This window comes from Chelonoidis abingdonii, chromosome 6 (assembly GCF_003597395.2).
Source record: "Chelonoidis abingdonii isolate Lonesome George chromosome 6, CheloAbing_2.0, whole genome shotgun sequence".
Lineage (NCBI taxonomy): Eukaryota > Metazoa > Chordata > Testudines > Testudinidae > Chelonoidis > Chelonoidis abingdonii.
In genome coordinates, this window is record NC_133774.1 from 116865094 (window position 1) to 116883539 (window position 18446).

An 18446-nucleotide genomic window follows, 5' to 3' on the forward strand; every position below is an offset into this window, starting at 1 on the left:
GGGAGCTGCCACCTGATGTGCCAGGACTACCTCCGCTCCTGCTTTTCCTGGCAGCTCAGGACCCCAGCATCCTGTCTTGCTGAGCCAGACACACCCCTCTGCTCCAACACAAATCCAGGGTCTGAATTACTTACCCCAAAGCTGCAGGTTCACCTGAAAGCAGCTCACAGAAGTGGGCTTGTCTTTAACACTCAGATGCCCAACATTTAATGGGGTCTAAAACCCAAATAAATCCATTTTACCCTGTATAAAGCCTGTTATACAGGGCAAGCTCATAAATCGGTCACCCTCTAGAACACTGATAGAGAGAGATGCACAGTTGTTTGCTCCCCCAGGTATTAATACATACTCTCCCACTCCTGCCCTGAAGGGCTTAAAACAGCCCTGAAAGAGGGCTGTGGTAGGGGAAAACCTGGGCTGATTGGGGAAGTGGCTGCAGCTGGGCCACACCCCAATCAGGCCACAGCTGGCCCTTATAAGAGGGCAGTGCTTTCAGTGAGAGAGGCCTGGCTACTGGGAAGCTCAGGGTATCTAGAGTAAGGCAGAGCTGGGGAGCTCCAGGCTGGCAATCCAACAAACTGCAGGGCCTTGTCCTAAGGCCCCCATAGAGGTACTGGATTGCAGAGAGAGGCAGCAGGTCCAAAAACCCCTGGCCTGTGATGAGTGGCTTATGCTGCAGTCTATCCCAGGGAGTGGGTGATAGTTGGTGACTGGCAGTAGCCTATGACTGAGATGAGGGGGATAGGGGGTGGGGGTTCCTTGGGGAAAGGAGATCCTAAGAGTGAGGGGTTACTGCCAGGGGCAGCATCCCAGATAATGGGGCACTAGAGTCCTGGGAGGGACACAGGGGCCAAGCAGCAGTGGGACACTGTCCTGCAAAGAGTGCTCCAAGGCTAGAAAATGAGCTAATTCCCAGGACACCAGCAGGAGGTGCTGCAGGGGTGAGTTCCACCCTGCTACATGGAGTAATTTGACTCCCGCTGAGTTACACCCGACTTACACAAGTGTAAGCCAGAGGAGAATTAGGCCCATTCACAGCAATGAGAATCTTCTCCACAAAATGAACTTGTCTTTCCGGTAGACATTCCCCAAGGAAAAATTTACTTGTGTATTTTTTGTTTGGTTTTTTTTTGTAGGTTTTATCAGGGTATTTGGAAATTTGAGGGGAGAGAGAGTCTGAACTGGGATTCAGAGCTGAGCAAGTGGAAACTTTAGTAATCAGGAGAAAACAGTACCCACTGATTCTCAGGTATTTTCACTTATCTGTTTTTTGATTCAAGTACAAGTTTCTGATTTATGTCCTTCTAGCCTATCAGTAATTAATGATTCATTTATGCGGTGCTTTTGTTTCATATCTTAGAGTGCATACAAACTTAACTGAGATCTTGTTGCAAGTTCAGAACATTTTCAATCCATTTATTTCAGCATTCTCATGGTATGCTCAATAGGGATGTAATATGTTAAGATCTTATATGTTGAGAGGACAAAAAATTAGACTACAGTTTTTGTAAAATTTGTGCTCTCATGATAAATATTCAAAATTGTGTCAATCCAAGCTCACTTTTGTGAAGAGATCATGCAATTACTTTCCCAGAACCATCTGCTTATGTTAACTGCTTGTTCCCATTTCAGAGGTGGCCTTTATTGATAAGCTTCGGAACAGCACCTTAAGGTAAGATAAGCAAGTTAAGGCAGACAGTAATTAGGAAATGGATCTGTTGACTAATAGAAGTCTACAGCTTTGAAGATGGGGTCTTGATATTTCACTTACCTCTATTAGAAACAATTGTTACTGGCAACTTTCAATGATTTGCAAGTTGTCAGTTACAATTTGTAACTTTTTACTCCTCCTGACTTTACAGAATAGTCTTCCCAGAAATGGATTAAACATATTGATTCCTTCTCTCTTAGGTACCTGAAATGAGTTTAGACTATGCTACTTGTGCATTTATAATTTTATTTATCTCTGAGTTGCAACTTATTAAAAGCCATGAAGCCTAACAAATATGGCAAAGCATACATAATACCAATGACCTTTAAGATCAGCACTTCAAGAGTTATTGTAGTTCTGTGCTTTTTAAAGGTGCTTTATTTTCTAAGTTATTTCTCCTGTAAAGTCAACATTTATTGTGACTGAACCAGTAGCATAATTAAACCATTTAATATTGCTACTGTACTACGGTTAGATGGAAAGTTTCTGCTTATGAAGAGTGTGTGTGTGTGTGTGTGTATAAAATGAGTTCTGACTTCATTACATTACTCTAATTTTATAATTTTCAAAGTTTGGCGTTAAGTGGAAAGTTGCTGTCAGAAATATGGAAGAGAAAATAACATCAGAAAGCAAGTGTGCTAGGAAATAGAAAACACACACATTCACCTCAATCTATTTTTGTTTCCTTTTTTGGTAATGAACACTTTGTTAAAGTAACGACTTTACTAAAGCAACTAGTGCTCTGTAGTACACAAAAATAAACACCGAGAATAATAATTGCTAGACATGAGCCAAAACAAAAACCTTTTCATCAACTGCCTCCCACCAAATTGAGTGCTTCAAAAATGGAACAGAAGCCAAATCAAAATCCACAGCTAACAAGGTTTTGCAAAATTCAAACCCAGTCTCTTCTGCCTTCCTGTTACTTGTTCTGTAGCCCACATAGACATGGACTATGTGTGTATTTAACAGTTAAAATAAAATATACACAGCAAGTGAACCAGCTTTAAAAAGAAGAACCATATCATGGTCCAGTCTTGTCTAGCCTTCTCAGTGCATATGGGTAAAGCCTCCCCTCATCATTACTGCAAGCACGAGGGAAAGCAGGCATTCTGTGACCAATATTCCACTTTTACAGCCATGCAGGTGGGCACGGAGTGGGTGGAGGGGCGCAGGGCAACAATGCAATGCTGAGCTGGCACACAGGTAGACAGTGATACGATACAGGCCAGGGCCAACAGCAGACTACTATCACCTGTGGAAGAATGGAGCAGGGAAGTAATTGTGTATCTTTACATCACAGTTCCTTCTCTGGACTCCTTCAGGAGGGTCATAGCAGTATGTGCCCAGGCTACAGAGAGAGGATGAAATCTTGGCTAATTGAAGACTTTGGGAGTTTTGCCACTGCCTTCAGCAGAGCCCGGGCTCTACCCAAAGTGTCTCTATCTGTGCTTATGCCAAGTACATTGTGTTTAACCCATATTTTTGATCCTGTATATATTTTTGATACTCATTTTTAATATACCTGGGATCTGATTCCCAGCTGGTGTAAATTGTCATAGTTCCACTGATTGCAGAGGAACTATGACCACTTACACTAGCTGAAGATCTGGCCCCATCTTTCTCATTAATTCTGTTCATAACCAGAATGAGTTTCTTCCTAATTATTACTTTACTGGACATAATCTAACCTAGAATAATTGTGATGAGAACCCATTAAGTAATTCAGTTCAATCTGAAAAAGCATACAGAAAGTCCTGAACCTTATTGGAACCTGAATTTCTTTGAGACTATTTCCCCAAACAGGCTCTCTCCCAGAAGCCCTTCTCCTCTACCTTGTACTTCTTTCACCGTTTGACCACCATCAGGCTATGGTGATACTACTCAGAACCCTAAATACGTTCTTCACTTGTCCTTGACTCCTTCTGTGTATTCAGTGTGGCTGTCTCCTTCCCGTCTCTGTAGTAATGTCAGATTTCCTTGCAATGTTGCCTCAGACTACACTGCTCTGCCACAGGAATCATGGCAGGTTTAAGGTCCAATATCTTGTGATTCTGCCAATCTAGACCTGGGAGTTTTATATCATTACAGAGAGAGAGAGACATCGTTTTCCACATTTGTTTCCAGCCCTGGTGAAGTCTCAAGATTTTCAAGATGTGATATATTTTGAGTATCATACAGTTTTCCAAGAGTTTTTTTTTTTAATTATTCCTTTTCCTTTGAAGCTGGTACAGGTGGCTTCATGGTCACTAAGATGTCTGGCTTTACAGATGGAGAAATCGCCGGGGGCGAGGGCGAGGGGAATTCTACAGAGAATTCTTTCCTGGGTGCTGCTGGTGAGTCTTGCCCACATGCTCGGGGTTTAACTGATTGCCATATTTGGGATCAGGAAGGAATTTTCCTCCAGGGCAGATTGGCAGAGGCCCTGGAGGTTTTTCGCCTTCCTCTGCAGCATGGGGCCTGGGTCACTTGCTGGAGGATTCTCTGCAGCTTGAGGTCTTCAAACCACAATTTGAGGACTTCAGTAACCCCGACATAGATTAGGGGTTTGTTACAGGAGTGAGTGGGTGAGATTCTGTGGCCTGAATTGTGCAGGAGGTCAGACTAAATGATCATAATGGTCCCTTCTGACCTTAAAGTCTATGAGTTTATGGGGTAGTAATGCAACATTTTACAATAACCTCAAATATTTTGCAAATACTTTTTTCCCTTTCAAATATGTGGCAAATACATATTATGTGATAGTACCATATGAAGGTTTTATTGGCATTTCTTTGAGGTAACCTGCATAAATAACCCACAGCTTTTACAAAAAAAAAAAAAAAAAGGAGAGAGGTTGGAAAATATTAATTTCTTTCCCTTTATTCAAAGTCCAAAAATGGAAAATGTTTTGGGTTTTCAAAAGCCAAAATGAAACTTTTTTGGTTTGTTTCAAAATGTTGATTCAAAATGAAAGGGTTTTTTTTAAAGGTAACTGAACTTGACACTTTCCACTGGATAATTTCAGTTTCAGTGAAAGCATGTTTTCTGACTGGGAACTTGTCACAAATACTACTAGTTATCTGTACATTTGAGGAGGTTCATGTTTGACATTCATTTTGTAACATGAAAGATGTTGCATTTTTAAGTGTACTGCTGTGGTGATGTGATAGTATAGGCATACATGTTGTAAGTCTCAAATATTTTAGTTTTGGTCCTTCAAAAGAGGAATTTGATATGATTAAGGCATTGGATTGGATCTCAGGAGATCCAGGCTCAGTTTGCAGCTCTGCAGAGACTTCAACTGTGACCTTGAACAAGCCATTTAATCCCTCGATGCCTCAGATTCCTACATATAAAATAGTGATGATATTTCCCTACCTTAAAAGGGTATTACAGATATAAAGTAATAAATATCTGAGCAGCATTCTGATACTACAGTAATGACTCCATGCCTGTTTTTCACTATGTTACAATACATCTTTTGGATTTCAGTATAAATCAATATCCTGGCAGAGTAACAGTTCGTTTTTCACACTAACTACTTTAAACTTTATCACATTGGCAAATAGCTTTCTCATTTTGGGATATATTTTTCCATTTTTCCTTTTCATAATGTTTTCAGAAAAAAAATTGATCATACAATAAACAAAGAAACTATGGTATATCGGACATTAGAATAATGACTTGAAGTAGAAGAATTACACTTAACTCATTGTATTTTGTATCTTTTAAGGAGAACCAAAGCAAGGTTGCTTAGATGCATAATCCAAAGAATTATTGACTCATAAAGAATTTGAATATTCTATGCAGGTCAAATTTAGTAGGTGAACTAATCCTCACGGCTAGGATGTTTTGGGGTTTTTTTGCACAGGTATTTGTGGTAATGACATTCCATTAGCCTCAAAGTTCTGCAACTCACATGAATTAAGTTTCATTTTCTTTAGCTCTGGGTAATGAGAACATCCACAGTTGCATCAGATCCCATTTTGTCCATGGAGATCCATTCAGTTTCCCTGCTCTACGTAAAATAGGTTGATGGGAACCTGATTTGCTCATCTGCTGTTAAGGAAGCATGTATATGCAGATCCTTCCAAATGTCATTTCCAAGAGCTTGAGTGATGGACTGGACTCTGACCTGAGGAGAAGAAAAAGTTTGACCATGTTTAAGTGCTGTGTGAAAGGATATGTGTCCCCCCTTTCCCCCCACCCGAAGAGCATGCCTTTGGCTTCTGAAAATATGAAGCCACTGCACACCTCTCAGCTCTATCCACCTTGTACTGCAGATGCACTGAGGACAGGATTTAGTTCAAAATCAGGGGTGATGTATTAAGAGGGAAAATCTATAGCTCATGAGCTGGAATCTGTTTAGACAGTAACAGGTGACAATGCCTTTTCCCTCCATATTTACAATAGATCATTATGGTATCAGAGAATCTGATGAACAGGAGTTTGTGGACACTGACTGATTTACATGGCAGTGGTGTTATCTGCTTTGCTTTACTTTATAAAGTGCTTTACTTGTGTATATCCTTAGCTATCCATATGTAATGGCTATTAGCCTTATTAATAAACCGTGTTTTAAGATGTTCCTAAATGTGGCAATGTGAAAGTTTCAGAAACACGGTTATCCTGTGGATCTGTTATCTGGGCCTTAAGAACATATTTACACATTGAGCCAAAACTATCCAGGAAGTAATCCATTGTAAATCATAGAGATTAGAGATGGCAAAGACCTATTGGATCATCAAGTCCATACCCCTGTATATCAGGACATTGTTTCCCAATAGATGATATATTGGCTGCTAAACTGGCATTTTACTTTCTTAGCCAAAATGCCAAGGAAAGACCAGCTCTTACTAGGTTAATAAAACTGAGCATTTAAATATTCTTATACAATAGAGTTGAGTACTGTAGTGTATGGACCAAAACAGTCCAGCAGATCAGCTCCCATTGCCATACATAGTTTGAAATTGTTAAAAGTCAAAACTTACCCAAAACTGTATCCCGAAGCTCAAAAGATTTTGATTTATTTAAATAAAGAGATTTTCAAGCCTCAGTACTTCTAGGTACTAGGCAGGAATGGAGGTGACAGTTTCATGTACTTTGAGAGACTGCTCTTTTGTATTTCAGCCTAGACACTGGAAGTAAGAAATAAAGAAACCTCATCAGCAAACCTTTCTCTTGGAAGCTTTCCAACTGAGTTGTATAGATCAGACCTCTGTATCTGAGCTTCATCATCTGAATTTTTGGGCACTTACCTGAACCAAGTCTTTTAAAGAGAACTCATCACTAGTTTAAACATATTTGATGGCTTTTGTATGTAATGTGTGATGCTCATTTGAAAAATGAGCCTTGGTAAAAGGTACACTACACATGGTATTCCACAATGCATCTCAGGGATTTCTACATCAAATTTGCTGAGTTTACAAGTAAAACAACATTAGCCCTGTGACTGAAAATTAAGATGTGACTTTTTTTTTATCATATCTGTCTCCACGGGTGTGTTATAAGTGTAATTAAAATGACACTAAAATATGTATCTCCACAAAGTGCTCCCCACCACGTGTTTATTAGAGTCACTTGTCAGAGGCAAACCAGCCATTAAGGTTATTCAAACAAAGTTAAGACAAGAATTAATTCAGGGAAGTCCTATGGCCTGTGCGATACAGGAGGTCAAACTAAATGATCTTCATGGTCCCTTCTGGCTTGATCTATGAGAACTGAGACAATTAAAGTAAAATCATATTATGGCTCTTAATTTGTCTCACTACATGTTAATATCACAGGAGGCGATGTGCCACCTATGCTGTAAGCAACATGTAGGTCCCAAGGGAAGAAAGAAGTAGAACTTCGTCAGGCCTCTTGCTTTCTATGCTTTTACTGAGAGACCTTGAGGGTAAGGACACATCTTGACATTCCCCTATTCTTTGTTGAATGGTGTAAGGACTTTGGAGTTTATTTAAATTGGAGCATTTGTTTAAAGCTTGTAAGACCATTTTGATAATTGAAAATATATACAGATGTAGCATTTCTGCCCAGAATCAGTAAATCTCTTTTTACAGTAAATGTGAAATCCTACAATTCTGACTAACTGCCTTTTTTTCCCCCTTGATACTCACTCTGTTTATTCCCAAGGTGACCTGGTAATTTAACTTAGCTCCCCACACTCTCTTGAGCATTTGGGTTGACTTGCAGAGAAGATCTGGACCAGCGCCTTTACCTTTGTGCTATACAAAGTTGCAGTTAACGACAGCTCTATGATCACTGAATGCTGGAACAAAAAAGCTATTCTTCATGAAAATTAGAACCACACATCACGCTTTAAAACACCCCAGCAACCCTGATAAAAACAAACTCTGGAAGACTCTGATTATGGGGGAAGATAAAGAAAAAACAATAAGGCATTTCCCAGAATGACAGCTAGTGATATCTGCAAACGTCCTTCACTAGAAGAAAGAGAGCGCACTGCTCCAATCAATACACTGATAGTCTGTAATGTAAAGATTAAGATCAGAATATTTAAAAATTTAATACTTGTCTTCTTCTTATAGCACTTTGGAAGTCAATATCTTTAGAAACCTGGTCCACTTCCCTGCTTTGAAAGCATTATATATTTAAGGTTCCTAAATAATTCATCCAGTCCATGCGATTAAAAATGTAAAAAGTAAGTCCATCCATTATCTTCTGCAGCTGCCTCCTGGATATTAGTTTTTCTAACAGCTCAGTATTCTTTCTTTCTATGCTTAATTGAGACTTAAATGGATACATTAAAGGAAGAGTGCATAAGCACCGCCCATCTACTAAAATCAAAAGGACACTTACTGTTCCTTGGAGGATACCACATATGCAAATATATACACACCCATCTCCAATATTTACATTTAATATCCCCTTTAAAATGAGATTATTCCACCATCAAAAGTTATTTTGATTTAATGGGGTAAAGCCAGCATTATGATTTACTGTGTTCACCTTTACTGTCATTCCACAGTGTTTAAATGTGTATATTATGAGTTGTTAGGCATACAGGGCTGTATCCTGCTTGATTTATATAATTAAAGTTAATGAGACTACTCCTCTGATGAAGGAAAGCAGCATTTGTCCAAAATGTATAAACTCGGAGGACAGGGATCTTGACTTCTTGTTTGTTTGTAAAGCACCTAGCACCCCTTATGTGTTGCTAAAAGTGATAAAATATTACAAATGTTTTAAAAACTCGTTTCCTGTGCTTGTCTCCTACCTGTTCCCTTCTTAGAAGTCACATAAAACTGAACTGCACAGCTGCTTAAAAAAAATTAGTTTGTAAGTTCCAAATTAATTCTCAGGATAGAAGTGCAGCCTTGAAATTAAAAAAAATATATATATGTAAACACGTTGACATTTGAAATAAAATGTGTGCGGCTGGCAAATCAGTTCTCCCTTCACTCACCTGCCAAGTTCACGGTTCTGTGTTTCCTTTTGCAACAGCTGAGGCTTCATCACCACGTAAAACAGTGAAGAGAAATCATCCAGAGAAAATGTTCCCTCTGCTTTTTTAGCTGGTTGCAATCTCAGATGGAGGTAGGAGGAAATGATTTCAGATTGTTGGTGCTAAAGTAAAAATATTAGAGCTGCATAAGAAAAAAAAATGCTTTTAAAATTTTGTCCACAAAAGAGCACACTTTTTTTTAATACAAAATGTAAGAAAAACGTTCCAGTTTTTGACCTGCTATAATAAATGCATGTGTAATTTTTGTCCACGGTATATAGAGCTGCATTGTGCCTTGAATGCACAGCCCTGTATTTGAGAGTGGCCCACCGCACAGCAAGAACCACAGTTGGGATTCTTAGCGTGTGCTCCACAGTGAGAGAGACATAGCCCTAATTTCACTCTATCCACTGTTGGGGGATTTTAGTGCTGCTGCACACCCTATTTGTCTTCCTTCACCCCTGGGATCAGCTCGCAGCTTGGCTGATGTTTTATTAGCATCAGTTCTTGCTCCTCTTGAAGTCATCGGAATTCTGCCATTAGTTTCAGTGACTCTTGTCAATTTTTGTTCTGAAATGTTTTCAGCAGAATAGCTTTCTCCATTCACCTGTTAAGCAGCTTTTTTTAACTAATTAGCTTCACAGTTCATTTTTGGAGCATGGCATGTGCTGTATTTTGCTTCTTTTGAAATCAGTGGCTCAATAGGGGCTTGGGGGACCACAAGGAAAGAGTGAATTCCAAGCCCAAGAAAATCCGACTGCCAGCCCTTTCAGACAAGGATATTGTTAGCTCAAATGAGTCAACCAAGTTTATCTGCTGCAGTATTACATAGGGACAGAGGAGTTCTCTCAAGTAGTCATAATTAGAAACATTGAGTTCTTTAGAGGTCAAACCCAATGCCTTCAGCTTCACCTGGAAAACATTGGGTAGCTAAGGAAACTATATCAGAGAGCACAGGCATGATGTGTCCTGATGGAAAATACTACTTTGTAAACTGGCAGACACATTCTGTGCTAGGTGTATTTTCTGAATGGTTTTTAAGGCCATGCAGAACACATTGCAATGAGCGGGTCACGCTCATGCAGAATGTGTTGCAGTAAATCTGTGTAGAGGGTATGCTTATACAGAGGCTATTCCAGTAATGCAATGTTGAGATGAAAAAGGCTTGGATAATTGGGGAGAAGTCACCATTCTGAAGAAAAGGCTGCAGCCTTTTTAAGAGCAAATGTTAAAAAGGCACTAGTAGCAAGCGCTTATACCTGAGTATTCAGAAACAGCTGACCCTTAGTGATGAATAGTGGGCCATACTCCCTTCTATTAGGAGTTTTGATAAAATCAACTCCATTTCTTCCCCTATTCTGATCAGAATCATCTCCGTTGCACCTGGGATGAGTCTCAGCCAGCCCTTGTCCATGGTCTATTCTCTGTTAAACACAAGTTAAATCACTGTCAGTTGCATAAGAGAGGGAAACATAAAGCAGGATGACATCAGAATCCCATTGCTATATATGATGGGACAACTGTGGCAGTGCAAATGATCCAGACAAGGGTTTGATGGCACCCTTTGCAACTGTGATCACTTACACATGTCCAATTACTTTGTGTAAATGTGATAAGACACAAATAAGTGTAAACTTGGTGCTCACTGATGTCTTACAGTAGCTTGTCTTTATAGTAATAATGCCTCAAATAAGTCTTGTGTACCACCCCCAACAAAAAAGAAAGGGTTTTAAACGTTGTGTAATTAAGCAATTAGTCTTGTTTTCTTCCCTTGAGAGATTTAAACTCCCACAGGCTTCTTCAAGTGCTCTCCTTATTTATAAGCTGTACTGATCCAATCAAGGAACACAAAAATGCAATGTGATTTATGGAACCAACCACAACTAGCCAACACAGCTTCAATTTTGAACACTGAATACTAATAGTGAGCGGTTTATGATCAGTCCACCCAAAAAATCATGTGATTTAGTTTAACAAGTAGTTTCAGGGAAATTGTAATCTTTTCAGTCATTCCACAAGCATAAAATGAGGCTAAATTCATTGAGTACATTATCCACTATGAATTATTTGCTCAACTGTAACAAACAATAGATTAATTCCCTCTTCCTCTAGTCATAGCTCACTTCTAGATTTGTCTCTTGTACATAGTTTAAATAATCTCCTCTCAGGAGTTACATTTGCTGCCCTTTGGGAGCTGTGAGTTAGAGCTACACAGAGACATGAATGCATTGCTAAATAACTTGAAAATTCCCTTCTTTCCATCACTGATATTACTGCAAATGCCTTTTCCCCTTTGTGTTTGCTAAATAGGTTTTATTTAATAACCTACAGAGTAATGAGATGGAAATGCTTGCTGGACTGGTAGACTGAACGCTAGGAGGAGAGGTCTGCTTTGTCCTTCAAAATCAAGCTGCAATAGGATCTGACTCATTCTGCAACTATAGCATGTATTTTAAAGCAATTACTAATAATGAAATAAGATCACAGTTCTGTGCCATCATAAAGAACATTCACCTCTGACCTTTCCAGACCAGATGTAACAATCACATACCATATGATCAATGTGTAACCATTCCCTGAAATCTGTATGTTCCTTTAAAATGCCCCCCCACCCCTGCAGTTACTACTTATTTCTTCAGTCTCTCAGTTAAGCTTTATTTATTTATTTTCAATTAGTGATGTGCTGCCAATATTTTAAGAAGGGATTCCCTCAAAATACATACATACATAAAAATAAAATAAATTCTGCCTTAGCATTTTGATCTACCTTCCATCAAAAATAATCACTCACTATTTTTCCCTCCCCGCCTCTGGAACAGTTTTGAAAATTCAGGCCTTAAACAACTCCGTGCCTCAGTTTCTCTATTCATAGAGTCAGGGAGTTTTCAGCGATAAGGGGCTATTATATCACCTAGTCTAACCACCTGTGTAAAACAGACCATATATTTCATCCAGTTAATCCTGTATTAATCCCATTAAGTTGCCCATCTGTATAATAATGCCTGCCTGCATCACAGGGGTACTGAGGCATGCTTTTAAAGCATTTTGAAGTCTTCTAATTGATTGTGCCACAGAAGTGTAAAGTATAATTATTATTTCAAACAAGAAGATTACAAGATTAGCAAACAAACTAATGAAATTTGTTTGGTGACTGAGGCATTTCTGATATTAGAATTATATGAACTAATTATTCAACTGTTTTTAAATTAATTCTATACAAACCTTAATTGGTTCTGATCAGAAGGGAGTAAAAGTTTTAAAAAAGTCATGCTACTTAAATTAGCATTTTTAATATTTTTTTCATCTACATACAACTTGGCTATATCAGTACTGTAGATCTTAATTCACACACTGATACAAATTATATTCCTGCATGAGTTAATTTTCTTAAGTCATAAATCCTTATCAGAACCTGAAATTGCTGTGTTTTGTCTGAACACACAAATTACCATCCCAGATCAGAACTGTGGTCCAACTAGTCTGTTATTCCTTCTCCAAGAGTTGTCAGGATTAAATGCTTGAAAGAGAGTTGCAAAGAAAAAATAACTTTATCCACAGCATTGGTGGATTTCTTCCTAATAGGATGACCAGATGTCCCGATTTTATCAGGACTGTCCCAATATTTGCTTGTTTGTCCTGTGTCCGGACCGATGTTTGGTCGGGACACTGGACAAACAAGCAATTTTCCCCTCCGCTATGGCACAGGCAGAGCCCAGAGGGGCTGTCGCCTCCTCTTTCCCCCATTGGATCCCTCCCCAAATCCCTGCCCTGTCCCCGCCTCTTCCCCAAGCATGATGCATTCTTCCTCCCTCCCAGGTTTGCACTGATCAGCTGTATGGCGGCACAAGCCTGGAGGGAGGGGCTGGCCCCCAGCACTCACCCTGCGAACTGCTCCAATCGTGCTTCTCCAGGACGGTGAGCACGGCCCGGCAGAGATCCCTAGGGTGACCAGATGTCCTGATTTTATAGGGACAGTCCCGATATTTGGGGGCTTTTTTATATGGGGTCCTATTACCCACCACCACCTGTCCTGATTTTTCACACTTGCTATCTGGTCACACTAGAGATCCTGCAGCAGCTCCCTCTGCCCGAGTCCCCAGTAGAAGATGAAGCAGGCCTGGGCCTCCTGCGCCACACCCATGGCTCACGGAGTGGCCCGGCCCGGGCGGAGAGGGTGGCCAGGAAGCGAGCCAGAGATCTAGCGGTGCAGCTCTGGGCCGGGGCACGCTCTATGTTGTGGCCACCATAGAGTCGGGTGGAGAGGGTGCTGTGCTGCCTGGTGGTGGCGGCGGGCAGGGGCAGGGGCGCTCCGGCAGCTTTTTTTTTTCTCCGCCGCTGGCTTTTTTTCCCCCTCTGGCCCCCATCCTCCCCTCTGCGTCCCGATATTTCATCTTTGTCATCTGGTCACCCTACTTCCTAACCACCAGCAGTTAGTGGGGTTTACATCCCATATTGATTTGTTTTATTCTATCTGATACGACTGTAGAGGTTCTCATTTTCCATGTAAATGTCTAATCTTTTTTTTTTTTTTTAATTCTACTAAGTTATTGGTCTAAATGCTATCTTGAAGCAATAAGTTCCAGAGATTAATAATCACTGTGTTAAAATGTACCTCCTTTTATCATATACATTCCTTTTAAATGTATTCCCTTTCACTGGATATCCTCTGATTTTTGTATAAAGATAACTTCTAATTAAAACCACTCAATTCACTTTCTCTGTATCATTCTGTACACCTCTATTTTATGACCTCTTGTTTACAGTATCTTAGCTACTAAACAGTCCTAGACTTCCTCACTTCATACTATCTTTTCCACATCTCCAAAGATGTCACCTGACTCTGGACTGCTCCTTCTATTTTTATTATCCAAATTTATCTGAAATTCAGCTCAGTTCTAGTTCTGAAATTTTGTATTGGTTTCATTTTGATAAACATCTAAAAGTAGCCAAAAGTTGTAAGGATCTTTGAGGATCCCCTTTCCATATATCCCAGCTCCTTTCCTCACTACAAAGCCCATTTTCCTTCCACAAGCATTAGCCCCCTGCATCCCTCAGCTGCTTTTGGCATAATGTTTTGCATATGATGCCTCTGACTAATGTACTAGATTCTCATTCCTAGAAGACCCAATGGTATTTCTGGGAGTACCTTCACACTGTGACAGAATTAGCATTTCCAGCATTGTAATGACATTCTTGGCAATAAGATCTTCTGGGAATATTTCATCTACTATTTACTGATCCCCAACCTTGAGGGAAAACACAGGGCCGGATCCTCAGCTAGTATAATGCAGCCAAGTGCCATTGGCTTTTAATGGAGGTGTGTTGATTTACACCAGCTGAGGAACTGGCCCACAGTCTCTACCCCAAGTGACTTCCATTCTTACCCAAACAAACAAATCACAGGAGGGTGTGAACAGGGCAACAGTTCAATGAGGCAAGTGGTGCTCTGGATTGCAGAATACTCATCCAATACAGTGGAGGCCTTAGACTTGTACATCCAGGGGTTTCATGACTCAATCAAGAGGTGGAGATGAGGGGACTGGACAGAGGGTCACTCTCCTCTTTCCTCTCTTCCCCCATCCCCAAAAAGCATGGCCATCCTGACCCTATCTTAGAGGAGGGGGTGATGGTTGTCATTATCTATTTATTTATTTATTCATAGTGCTTAGGAGCCCCAGTCCTGTACCAGGATCCCATTTTGCTAGATGCTGTAAAGAGTTTACAGAGTCCTTCCATGCCTGGAGATGCCAGACAGGGATGCATGCAAAAATGTGGTGTACATAATTGTATTTGGTAGGGTAATGACCTATCAGCTGGCCTGTAAATAGCACATGCATTTAGAGTGGAGCAGGTAAAATTATAATTTTTAGTGAAGTTAGCCCTTTCTTCTGTTTGTAAATAATCCACAAGTTAATCCTGACTTCTTTGAATCTATTTGCCAAATATTTTATGCAAACAATGTTCAGCCTCTGGCCCTATGATTCTTTGCTATTCATTGTTTAAGATTGGTCGCTTAAGTCACGTAATGTTATTTCTGCTCCCTTGTTCGGAAGGCTGATCTTTTTTTTTTTTAAACCAGGAATACAGAAAGTAGTGACTTACTAAGAACACATTTCTGGTAAAATTTCCAGACAAATAATCATCGGTGCTAACATTTGCCACACTTGCAGGATTTGCATGCATTTGCATGAATAAACTGGTAACTATCTGAATTGAAAACAACATATTATGTAGTCAGATGATATATCTTGTCACTACTAGAGCAAATTCACCATTTTTATTCATATTAAATGTCCTATCTCTTTTGTGATTGTCACACTGAAGTGCATATGTGCAACAAACATCTTGCAACAGAGGACCTTCCCTTGGAGAAGCAGGAGTCTTTTCAAACAGCCTTTACTCCAGAATAAGAATAAAATGAAAATACTTTAGGATAAGGTTCCAATATATTAGCTGAGTGCTTTGCAAATTTTTTATCTGATTGGCTGCAACCTTTTCAATATTGGAACATGGTTTTCTTATGATCTTACTGAGGCTCTCACATAAAAATTCTAGGCTGTCAAGTGAAATGAAATTGTTAAATATTATTGGCTTCATTTTACAGGAATTTAGGATAGCAAAGTAATACTTGTCAAGTATGTGCACTGAGAATAATAATAGTACCTGCTTTCTTAAGTAGGTTCCATAACTGCGTAATGCTCATCCAGGGAATAAAAAGCAAAGCTATCCTTCCCAGGAAATGGGCAAGACAATTTTGTCCATCCTTTCTTAAAGTTAAAATGCTTCCCTTCAGTATTTTTAAACAAAGTCTCATCTTTTGCTTTCTGCCATTTATACCAGTGGCAAGACCTAGGAGAGTTTAACTGAGTTTTTGGATCTGTTTCAGATTTCTTTCAAAGCTAGTTCACGATCACAATTCACCATAATGAAAAGTAAAAACATGCAAGGACTTAATCCTTTGTGTCTCATTCTCTTCTTCACTTATCTTTCCTCAGCCTCATATGCCTATGGTCATAGTATTTAAGGGAAGTTCTGTTTTCAGCAAGTCGATTGAGGACATGTACTATTTTTCATAGGGTACGTCTACACTATGGGATTATTCCGATTTTAAATAAACCGGTTTTGTAAAACAGATTGTATAAAGTCGAGTGCATGCGGCCACACTAAGCACATTAATTCGGTGGTGTGTGTCCATGTACCGAGGCTAGCGTCGATTTCTGGAGTGTTGCACTGTGGGTAGCTATCCCGTAGCTATCCCACAGTTCCCGCAGTCTCCTCTGCCCATTGGAATTCTGGGTTGAGATCCCAATGCATGATGGTGCAAAAGTAGTGTCACGGGTAATTCTGGGTAAATGTCATCACTCATTCCTTCCTCTGGGAAAGCAACAGCAGACAATCATTTCGCGCCCTTTTTCCCTGGATTGGTCTGGCAGACGCCATAGCATGGCAACCATGGAGCCTGTTTTGCCTTTTGTCACTGTCACCGTATGTGTACTGGATGCCGCTGACAGAGGCGGTACAGCAGCGCTACACAGCAGCATTCATTTGTCTTTGCAAGATAGCAGAGATGGTTTTCAGTTGTTCTGTACCGTCTGCCATGCCATTGTAAATTGGTGATGAGATGAGAGTTATCAGTCGTTCTGTACCATCTGCTGCTGTCATGGGTGCTCCTGGCTGAGGTTGGCCAGGGGCGCAAAGACAAAAATGGTAATGACCCCCCAGGTCATTCCCTCCTTTATGCTGTATCTAAAAATAGAGCCAGTCCTGCCTAGAATATGGGGCAAGTGTGCTAGAGAACCAGTGTACAGAGAACCAGAGCACAGCCGCTCCAGTGTCAGATCCACAGAAATGATGAGCTGCATGCCATTCTAGGGGTGCCCTGCAACAACACCCATTGCTTCCCTCTCCCCCCAACTCTCTCCTGGGCTACCCATTGGCAGTGTCCCCCATTTGTGTGATGAAGTAATAAAGAATGCAGGAATAAGAAACACTGACTTTTTAGTGAGATAAAATGAGGGGGAGGCAGCCTCCAGCTGCTATGATAGTCCAGGCAGGACATTAAAGGTGGAGGGGGAGAGGAGCCCAGCATCCCGCTGCTATGATAGTCCAGGCAGTACAGAATCTTTTCTTTAGACATGAAGGAGGGGGCTGATGGAGCTCAGCCCCCAGTTGCTATGATGCGACGGTTACCAGCCATTCTGTACCATCTACCGGGAATGACCGGGAGTCATTCCTATTTTTACCCAGGCGCCCCCGCCGACCTCACCTGAGGCCAGCCAGGAGCACTTACGGGCTGATGATGACGATGGATAGCAGTCATATGTACTGTACTCTGCCACTGGGGAGGGAGGGGAGAGGGTGGGTGCTGCTGTTCATTGCCCAGCACCGTGTCTACCAGCAGCATTGCAGTAGACATACGGTGACATATAAAAAGTCAAGAAACGATTTTTTTCCCTTTTCTTTCACGGGGGGGAAGGGGGTAAATTGACGAGCTATACCCTGAAACCACCGACACAATGTGTTTGACCCTACAGGCACGTTGGAGCTCAGCCAAGAATGCAATGCTTTTCGGAGACTGCAGGACTGTGGGATAGCTGGAGTCCTCAGTACCCCCTCCCTCCCTCCATGAATGTCCATTTGATTCTTTGGCTTTCTGCGTTATGCTTGTCACATCAGCACTATGCTGTGGCCTCTGTGGCTCTGCCTGAGATTTTTTTTTCAAATGCTTTGGCATTTCGTCTTCTGTAACGGAGCTCTGATAGAACAGATTTGTCCTCCCCATACAGCGATCAGATCCAGTATTCTCCCGTACGGTCCATGCTGGAGCTCTTTTTGATTTGGGACTGCCATCGCCACCTGTGCTGATCAGAGCTCCCACGCTGGGCAAACAGGAAATGAAATTCAAAAGTTCGCGGGGCTTTCCTGTCTACCTGGCCAGTGCATCCGAGTTCAGATTGCTGTCCCAGAGCGGTCACAATGGTGCACTGTGGGATACCGCCCAGAGACCAATACCATCGATTTGCGGCCACACTAACCCTAATCCGATATGGTGATACCGATTTCAGCGCTACTCCTCTCGTCGGGGAGGAGTACAGAAACTGGTTTAAAGAGCCCTTTATATCGATATAAAGGGCCTTGTGTGGACAGGTGCAATGTTAAATCGGTTTAACGCTGCTAAAATCGGTATAAACGTGTAATGTAGACCAGGCCATAGAGGCATACAGATGCGCTCTTTTTGGACATACGATGTATATCTTGGGGCACTCCAGCACTCCCAGTGATACC

The 18446-nt window shown here is 40.9% G+C and overlaps 1 long non-coding RNA gene across 1 annotated transcript in view; it reads left to right on the top strand.

The window, feature by feature from the left end:
- The first annotated feature begins 12950 nt into the window (after positions 1 to 12950).
- Positions 12951 to 18446, top strand: part of LOC116833747 (uncharacterized) — a 126701-nt gene continuing 121205 nt past the window's right edge. Inside the window, exon 1 of the long non-coding RNA XR_004375762.2 lies at positions 12951 to 13076. This is a non-coding gene — a long non-coding RNA (uncharacterized LOC116833747). The remainder of the gene's footprint in view (positions 13077 to 18446) is intronic.